At 49.0% G+C, this 10146-nt stretch overlaps 1 long non-coding RNA gene across 1 annotated transcript; it reads right to left on the reverse strand.

Moving 5' to 3' along the window:
- Positions 1-2065: 2065 nt before the first annotated feature.
- Positions 2066-9840, reverse strand: LOC118905676. The gene is made up of 3 exons (XR_005022317.1): positions 9030-9840; positions 6976-7069; positions 2066-5449 (listed from the first exon to the last, which is right to left on the reverse strand). It is a non-coding gene; the product is annotated as an uncharacterized LOC118905676 (long non-coding RNA).
- Positions 9841-10146: the final 306 nt, after the last annotated feature.

Genomic DNA, 10146 nt, shown 5'->3' on the forward strand with positions numbered 1-10146 from the left:
GTGTACTCTGACTGATACAACTCCATTATTAAATTCCTGAAAAGAATGGAGTTTCCCCCTCAACATTTCCTAGATCCTTCTCACACCACCTGGCATTGCCTTAGAGCTGACACCATCCCAACCCTTTTTCTTCCCTCTTTTTTTCTGATTGGGCTTAACAGCTTTATTTGAAATGAAAATGCCATAGAAGCCCAGCAGTTACCGAGAAACCAGCAGTAAGACCTCCTCCCAAGCTCTTAGACAACAGCTATTCCAGCAGCTGTAGCAAGAATCCAGTCTATGACCACCCTCAGTGAGCCACTGCCCTCTACCTTCAGAGGTGCAGGGGGCCACCCGCCCCGTGAGCCCAGAGCGGGGAAGAGCAGTTGAAGGGAGGGAGAAAGATATCATCAAGAACAAACTGAGATTTTGTGCAGCCCTGTAGTTCAGTTCAAGGTCTCCCTGGGAACGGCCCTCTGCTTGGTGAAACTGGTTCATTCCAGGCAGAGCGGACGCGGGGAATGAAATTCCATAAACAGCCTCCTGGAACAAGCACCTCTAGCTACAGATGTGCAGTCACTGTTCCTGACAGGTCCCGACAGGAAATGAACGGTGCTGTCTTATCTTAAAGGTTAACAAGTTGCTGCAATTTTGTTTTTTGCTCTGTGAGTCATGGGGAAGTGACACTCTGCAGAGCACCCAGCAGATCCAGAATGTCTAAGTCATAGGGCTGTCGGCCAGTTGCCAGGCTTCCTTTCCATATGCTACACAATCACTTCACTGGAGGGAACCCGCCTATGTCCCCGTACTCGGGGGGCCCCAGGGTACCCAGCACTTGCTCTTTTAGAGTAGAATCAGCTTCCTGGGCTCAGCGCCAGGAACCCACCAACTTCAGACCATGGGCTTTGGGGGAAGGAAGTGTAACTTAAATCTGATAGGATTCTAAAACCTAATGATTTGGCAGAGTTGGGTAGAGGGGATTCAAAAGATGGAATAAATACCATCTATTTTCCTGTAAGGTAGTTGAGAAGGAATAACTGGTACTCATTCAACTCATTGGATCCCCATTGATGTAAATAAACAAGGCCCCCCAGAACTGAGAAAATGCCTCTAGAGCATTCATTAAGACCCTTCCCCTCACTCAAAGCCCTCCCTCATTAGGATTCCATAAAGTCTAAAAGCATTGAGTTTATCATTGTATTTCCTGAGGTTCCTAAAAAGATACTGCAAGGAGAGGTAGCATTCATCCACCAGTTATAAGCTATGTGCCAAGAACTTGCTGGGCCCTGGGGATACACGAGTGAACAAGTCAGGGGACGTGCCTTCGTGACACTGGCATTCCAGTGAGAGAGGCAGACAGTACACAAGAAAACTGCCGATAGCAATAAGTGCTCTGAAAGAATTGAATGGGGTGATGTGACAGTAACTGTTGATGGCATCTGAGCTGAGACTTAGAGGATGAAAAGGAGTTGGACAGGTAAGGAGCTATAGCCAGTGACAGAAGGCAGGGGATCCAGGAAGCTGGACTTGGTGAGGGACACAGGACAGGTAAGTTTTGACCAACAGGGCAAACCTCAGGCCCAGTTCTCTTAGGCCTGCCTCGCTGCAGGACAGCACTTAAAACCACCCCACTTGTAAAGCAATTATACGCCAATAAAGATGTAAAAAAAAAAAAACCTCCCCACAGCTCGAGGTGTTGGTCCCTGGGTCACCCTCCCACGTGTACGTGCAGAGGATGCCAGCCCCTCGTGGCCCGTCCTCCCCACCGGCCTCTGTCCACACCCAAGGTTGAGATGGACAAGGCATCAGTGGTCGAGCTCTTCACCCTGGCAGGGGAGGAAGCCTGTGGGTTTGTGCCTTGTGTCCTGGCCTTTGTGGAGCTCTGGGTGGGACAAGGGTATGGTCTCCAGCAGTACCTGCTGAGCCATTAGCCGTGAACCTACTGAGCAGGCCGCGGGGCCAGGTGACAACCTTGTGTTCTGCACGCTTGCCCTTCAAACCCGAAGGCTTGGCCAGCAGGGGCTATTGAGAACATGAAATGTGGCTCGTGTGACTGAGGAACTAAATTTCTAACTTCACATTTTAATTAACTTTAATTTAGGTAGCCACACGTGGCTAGCAGTTACCATATTAGATAATGCAACATAGATTAAGATCAAGTACTTTTAGCAAAAGACAACAAAAGCCAATTGACACCCTAAGAATTGCTGGAATTGTCAGATAAGCATTGTTGTGCGGGAAAATGGTAAAAGAAATAACATAATCAAAGCAAAAAGACACTATTAGGAATAAATGGGCAGATTAGAAAATAAGGGAACGTCTAGAAATGATGAATGGAAATAAAACTCCATGGCTACTGATACATTTCAAGTAAATTGCAGATATCAAAAAATAAGATGAACAGGTGGATAGACAGATATGATAAACTGAATAAAATGTCAAGGGTAGAATATAGGTAGTAGGTATATGGACATTTATTGTAAAGGTCTTTTAACCTGGTCATATGTTTGAATATTTATAATAAATGTCAGAAGAAGAAAAAGCCTTCATGAACCAAATAAATCCCCCATGAATGCAGCACAGAGACAATGAGATGAAACTATGAGAGAAGTTAAGAGATTTGGAGGATTGAATAAGAAAGTCTTAGCTCTATAATTGGAGTCCCAGAAGAAATGAGTGGAAAATTGAGTCAACGAAATACCTGAGGAAGAAATGCCTGCAAGTTTTCTCAAACGGATAAAAAACATGCATCCACAAGTCCAAGATGCACAAAGTAGTAATTAAAGGTGGCCATAAAAACTCTGCTACTCCACCCACTGAAAGGGAGAGTCTTGCTCTTCTCCCCTTGAGTCTGCACTGGCTTCAGCAACTGGCTTGATCCACAGGCCACAGCAGAAGTCACACTGCATGACACCCGAGGCAACGTCAAGACCATACATACTTCTATCTTGGTTTCTTGGAAAGTTGTTCCAGGGAAATCCAGCCACCTTGTAGAAATGTGACTAAAGAGTTCTCAAAACTATATAAAGAGGGACACACAGTGCCCAGCCTTCCAGCTGTCCCCACCAACATTCGTATTATGAACGCCTATGAGCAAAGCCATCCTGGACCCTCCAGACCAGCCCAAGTTTCAGCTAAATACCAGCAAGAGACTCCAGTCAATCCCACGTGGAATGGGAGAATCACTCTGCTGAGACCTGCCTAAATTTCTGACCCACAAAAGAGAGATGAAACAATGGCTGTTTCTTTAAGCCACTAAGTTTTGGGGCAGTTTGCCATGCAACAAAACCAGGAAATTAACTCAGAAGCAAAAGGACGCAGAGCACCATCTAGTGTTCTTCCTTTAAGCAGTCCTGTTACTTCTGTGCTCTCTCTTCTAGGATGTAGTTGGAAGCAAGTTCCCACTCCTCAAATAGTGAGGATAAGCCATTGCCCCAGTAGGAACTGCTTCCTTGGGCTCAGGCCAGGGAAGCACTCACTAAACTTCTAGATGCCATCTCTGCTCAGGCCAGACTTGGAGAGGGAACTGGAAAAACCAGTGAGCTCTGCAGAAGGAAAGCGTTAATCACAGAAAGCTTGAATTGCAGCTCCCAGGGAACACAGCAGAGAGGCCAGCAGCCACTGTGCTCTTTCCTTGACTGGACAAGCCCTGGGGCATGGCTGGACTTAGGGGGCTGAGAGGGAGGTATCGCTGTCTGAGACCTGCCCTCCAGTCTCAGACAGGGCATCCGAAGGCAACTGTAAACCTGACACCAGCCATGAAGCTGGTGTAGACGTCCCTGTGGCCCCCTCCGGTATCCCAGGACCTCTGTGGTAGGCAAGGGCGGGAATACCAGTGAGGGCTGGGGAGCGTACTCAGGGGCAGCGGTGGCGGAGGAACTCAGCGGGAGGCCGTTGTCAGCATCACTCTGGCCGGGCCCTCCAGTGGCTCTGTGGCCAGCCCCTCTGGACTCCAGGAAGTGTATATTGGGTCTCTTTCTGGAAGATGCCCATGATACCACGAGGAGACGCACTCAGAGGTCACACTCCGGGGCGGGCTGTCTGTCCTGGCTCTGGAAGTGGTGAGGACAAGCCCATCCAAGGGACAAGCTATGACTCTGCCTCGGAGGGAGCCACTTGAAGGCCATGGAGAGAGTAGGTGGTGACAACACTTCACCACCCAGAGGTGCAGCCACCAAGGTGACCCCTGCCTCACTGGAGGTGAGCCCAGCGCTTAGCCAAGCAAACCCTGATGCAGAAGTTAGGGTGTCCGCAGGAGCAGCAAGAATTCCCCAAAGAGAGCTCTCAGCCTGGGACACAAGGAAAAAGGACTTGGAGATGTGAGAAAGCTGTGTGATGACAGGGAAAGGATACGGCCTGCCCTCCAGGGACAGCTGGGCCTCAGTGGCCAGGCCTGCCCTTCATCCCATAGCAGCATCGTGTTCCACCAGGCAAGACTCTTGTCTGCACGGGCGTTTGCTGGCCTCCTCCAGGAATGCTCTCCACCACCTGAGAAGGACTGGGAGAAAGCAGCTCCCCTTCCTGGGGTGCAGTCCTTTCCCATAATCCCAAATCTGAGCGGCGGGCTGATCTCAGCGAGTCCACAGGGGTGGGCCTCGTGGCTGGCACATCCTCTGAAGTGCCCTCCAGCCTTCCCCATTCTACAGGCGAGGACCAAGCTGCCGGTGAGCGGCTGCCACAGAGCTTGTTACAGGAATCACGGCGCTGGAAGGGGCTTCTCCACTGGCTGAGGGCCCGGCAAAGATACTTTCTTCTGGGATCTCTGGCCACCTGGGATCAGAGACTGCTGTTCCCCTGGGGCTGGAGAAGAGGCTATTTTTCAAAGATCCTTCCCACTTATTTCCAGATTTAGTGGCCAGGATGCCATCTGCTGCAGGCTTGGTGAGGAACACGAGGAAGCCTGGCTGAACCAGATGGGGCATAGACGTTCCAGAGACCCCAGGTTTCTTCTCTGCTTGAGTCTTTGGCCCAGTGGTGCTAGCAGTGGGTTTGGAGAAAGGTCTTTGAAATTAGATGGGAGCCTGTGTAACCTGGGGCTTCATGATCTTTTCTCCTGAATCTGCTCTGGGATCTCGGAAGACATAACACTTCCCCCTGAAAGGCCTGTATCTCCCACCTCGAGCATAGTTCTGAGATAGCAGGACCACGTGCACAGCCAGAGCTTGGGTGGCATAAACATGCACCCTTTTCTTTCAATAGGCATGGACCATACTGCTTTCTGCCACAGGGGAGACCCCCTGGAACACAATCTTGTCAGGGTTTGGCCCACAGTCATCATTTCCTGTGACCTTAAACACACTGACATAGACAACAGCATGGCTTTGGGGGCCAGCCCGGATGGTCCAGCTGCACCAGATATTCTGAGGAAACTGACTTTGCATCATCGGGATGGAGAATTCACCCATCTTGCCTTTCAGGATGGCACGGCGTTTCGTGAGGATGTAGATTTCTGTCCAAGAAGGTCCAAGTCCTGCAGGAGAAAAAGAACTGGGTAGAGGCTTTGGGAAGAAACCCTGTTCAGATGAGTGCTCTACAGAGCAAAGCTCATATTTTTCTTTTTCACGCCTTTCCTGTGCCTGGCCCAGGAGACTAGCGCCTTCAAGCTGTTGAGGGGAAGGTGTGAGGAGAGCTTGTTTAAGAAATAAGAGCAAAAAAAAAATCACATCCAACTTGTAGGAGATGGTGTTCCCCTCAGCTGGCATTTAAGACTGATTCCCTCAAAGGGGAGGGACGTGGGGAGACGAGGGGTGAAGTCACTCACAGAGGAAAAGCATCTTCATAGAAGACACTGCAAAGGCAGCTCTGGCACCTGCTGAGACTAGATGGGTGGGGACAGGGGGCCAGTGAGGCTGAGCACGAAGACGACCTGAGAAGCTGTAAGGCCCACACCTAGCTCAGCCATTGCCACCTGTGATACTGCAATTTATAATTGTATGTTTGGTCTTTGCCGCTCCTGGCACAGAGCTCCTACAACCCTGGAATTTCCTAAGTGAGGACACTGATACATGCCGATACATGTGTCTTTTATGTTAGTGAGGTGACTTTTGGAAAGCACCTAGTTCACCTAACGATGGGGGCTGGTTTCTAGGGGAAACAACCAGGTGATTAGAAGGTTGGAAATCCCAGTCCCTCCGCAGGACCTCTGGGGAGGAAAAAAGGGGCTGGAAATTGAGTTCAGTCACCAATGGCCAGTGACTTAGTCATTCATGCCTATGTAAAGAAGCCTCCATGAACACTCAGAAGGATGGGATGCAGAGAGCTTCCAGGTGGGGAACGCATGGAGGTGCTGGGAGAGTGGTACCCTCAGAGCTGCAAGCTCTGTGCCCCTTCCCCATACCTTGCCCTATGCATCTCTCCCTTCTGGCTGTTCCTGAGTTACATATAACCGGTAATCTAATAAGTAAACTGTTTTTCTGAGTTCTGAAAAGTCACTCCAGCAAATTAATCAAACCTGAGGAGGGGGTCATGGGAACATCTGATTCACAGCCAGTGAGTCAGAGGCACAAGTAACAACCTGGACTTGTGACTGGCATCTGAAGTGAGGGCAGACCTGTGGGACTGAGCCCTTAACCAGTGGAATCTGATGCTATCTCTAGGTAGTTTCAGAACTGAGTTGAATTGTAGGACACCTAGCTGGTGTTGGATAATTGCTTGGTGGTGGTGAGAAAACACACACACACACACACACACACACACACACACACAACCATCCAAAGCTCCCTAGCAGGAAGGAAGCTCTCTTAATGGGTAGCTGTTATCAGGCTAGTAGCTTTACTCCCTGAATCTCAGTTTTCTTGTCTTTAAGACTGCCATTTTTACTTCAAAGGGTTTTAGCCAACGTTTAATCCATAGCATGCTTTTCTGTGTTCTCACAACTGTTTTTATTCTATTGGGAATGGATGGGGTGGGGAGATTCAGGGAAGCTTAGCTATAGCCCTTGAGAACACAGTTCAGTTATGGGAAAAGAATGACATTTATAAAGAAAAAAAAGCTTACGAGGCAGCCTCCGATGGCCAGTGCAGAGTTTAGAGGAAGGGAGAGATCCTCTGAATGCCTCCAGTTTGTCCCCATCCCTCCTGCAGGTGTAGAACTATGGGAAGACAGAGGCCTTTATTTTGTTAATAGGATTTTATTTATTTACTGTTTTTGGCCACACCATGTGTCTTGTGGGATCTTAGTTTCCTGACCAGGAATCACACCTGGGCCCACCGCAGTGAAAGCGCGGAGTCCTAACCACTGGACCACCAGGGAAATCCTCAGGGGCCTTTAGACCAGAGAAGAAGGCAGGTCCAGTCGCCTAAACCCAGAAGCCACTGTCCAGTCTTCTCTGCCCCAAAGGAATACATCCGCATGGACTTTGGGCTCCTCCTTTGACATACCTAGACTCCAACTACTTTTCATTCCCATCTCTATACCACATCTCTCACTTGGATTATTCTAGTGCCTTCCTAACTCACCTCCCTGCTTCTACTCTTATGGAATGGTCCATTCTTCAGCGTGATTTTTGTTCAGAGAGATACCACATCATTCACACCCTCAACACCCTCCAGCAGCCTGCCCTCACTCACAGGGAAGTCACCTGAACAGGATCACTAAGGTCTTTCGTGATCTAGCCATTGCCTCCCGGGCCTGTCTCTCTCCACCTTGTACTGACTTCCTTTCTCTTCTTAGAACATTCTGTTCCTACCTCAGGGACTCAGCACTTCTGTTCTCCCTGCCTGGGTGCTCTCCCTCAAATTCATGTGGTTTCTCCCTCATTTCAACCAGGTTTCTGCTCGAATATCACCTCAGATAAATATTCTCTAATCACAGTCGAGAAAACACCCCTCCCCATCACTTATATTTTTCTTCTCCAAATCTAGAACTTATAGATATTTTTATGTTTAATTGATGGGTCATCCCCTGACTAGAACATAAGCTGCATGGAAGAACACACTTTGATTTGTGCACTGTTGCATTCCCAGGGCTTAGCATAGAATAGCACCTAGCAAATGGCAGCTGTTCCATAAAGGCTGGCTGAGTATGTGAATAAGAGTCTGTCAACTATTTGATTCTGTGTCACTTGGACAGGACAAAAGGTCAGTAATAATATGACCATAGACCAGTGGGAGGGCAGTGACATATCCCAGAATAAACATGTCCCTTGTCTCTGACAATAATAACCAGAGTCCACTTAGCAGATAAGGGTGCTTAGTAGGACAGTGGCCTTCAAACAAATGAGCTTCAGGAGGGCTTGGAAAGGCAGCGATTACTGGACCCCACCTCCAGAGTTTGATTCAGTAGGTTGGGGCCTGAGAGTTTGCATATCTAATAAGCTCCCAGGTGATGCTAATGATTCTGGTCTGGGGATCTCATTTTGAGAACTATAAAAAAAAAAATTGAAAATCTTTTTCATTTCTGCCCAAAGAATCCCAGGGTGAGACTTATTTGAAGAAAGGCAACATGCTTGCCCCTCCTTTCACCACATGGATCCTAATAGCTGATCTTTGTTTATAATTTTGTCATCTCCTCTTTCAACATCTTCACTCACCTTTGCTAAAGTGTCTCCTCCCCTGATCCTCAAAACTAAGTTCTTCCAGATTCAAGTCTCACCTCCTCTGCGGAGCCTTCCGTGACTGCACGGGTCCCCGATGCCCTCCCTCTTCTTCATACCTGTGGAACTGCTCCCACAGGTTAGACACTAGATCATCTTTCTAATCACTAGTTTTCCTAGTCACTCCACAGGTTTGTTTCACCTCATCTCAGACCAGAAGAAGAAGAGCAAATCCAAGTTGTGAATATCCACTTTAAGGGCTCAGAACTATGGCAGGAACAAGAGTCCACAGAGCCCGCTACGTGCCCCTGCCACCTGGAGATGACCCCCAGCCTCGGGAACTCACCACCCACTGGGCGACCTTTAGGGGTATCTAGTGAGCACCAGGACATGACTTCATCCTGGGTCATTAAGACCCCGGATACAGCTGGAGACAGAAGAAGGCAGCAGAAAATTCATTCTTCACCCAAAGCTTCTAAATTCTGGCCTGCCAGAAATACACCACCCAGAAACATACCAAGAGCAGCATTCTCCTCTGTCCTTTCTCCTCGGACCAACACAACAGACGTCAAAGACAGAGCGTGCACCAGAAGCCGTGCGGATGGGCTTCAATCCCGACAGAGACGCCAGTTGGCCAGCCAGGTGTTAACGTGGCTCTCAGTGCCGACGGCTGCATATTAGAGTCACCTGGCCCAACTCAAAACCAATTTAGTCAGAATCTCTGGGGGTGGGACCTGGGCCTTGATATTTTTTAAGCTGCCCAGGTAATTCCCATATTTCAGCCAAAACTGAGAAAAGCTGCTGTACTCTCTCCTAACTCAGGAATGTCAGTGCCGACATGGCGAGTTCTCTGTTTTACTTGGATCGTTCATTTGGGCCCTCTGATGGCCCTGGTGCTTGGCAGTCCCGTGTTGCTCAGCTCTGAGAAATGACTCTATACAGGGACAAGGAACACTTAAGCAGAGATCAAGTACCAGGCCAATGGGCTTCTCCCCAGGCCCGACCTCAGGATTTTATTGCTACGCCAAATGGTGTTAGCTTTGAGATCCTAAGAAGGTTACAAGCCATCCCGTGGCCCTAACTCTAATGCCAGTGTTTGGTTACAGGCAACACTGTGTAGAGGCTGGTGGGAGCTCCTTCAGGGAAGGATCAACCAGCATCAGCTGCTTGCGGCAGACTTGGCCCCAGGGCTGACTCTGACCTTGTTTCCTCTTGATTTCCTGGAGTTTGGGAGTAAAGATAGAGGTAGATACCAGAAAAAAAGAATTCGTCCTGGTCTTAAGGGTCACGATTTGATGACCACCTCGCTCATTTCCTCGAAGGCCAAAGTCCCCAAATGTTGATGACAAAGGAGACTTTACACCCATTCTGGGAACCTACCTGACTTGTGTCATCCACCTCTTCTTTGAGAGTTTTTTCACCTGGGTCACTATTGTTTCTCTGCCCGAGGTGGTGGCCTGGCCTCCCTCACAGATGACAGGTGTCCTGAGGTCAGCAGCTCAGCCTTACCGTGCAGGGTCATAACCATGCAGGGTCTCTGGGGCATTGATGTTTTGGCAGAAGTGTTGGAGGAGGAAGGGTGTTCTTCCCCCCTGCAGGGCTCTTTCAAGAATTAAACATGATTAAAGGCCCAG

This window comes from Balaenoptera musculus, chromosome 13 (assembly GCF_009873245.2).
Source record: "Balaenoptera musculus isolate JJ_BM4_2016_0621 chromosome 13, mBalMus1.pri.v3, whole genome shotgun sequence".
In the NCBI taxonomy this organism is placed as follows: domain Eukaryota; kingdom Metazoa; phylum Chordata; class Mammalia; order Artiodactyla; family Balaenopteridae; genus Balaenoptera; species Balaenoptera musculus.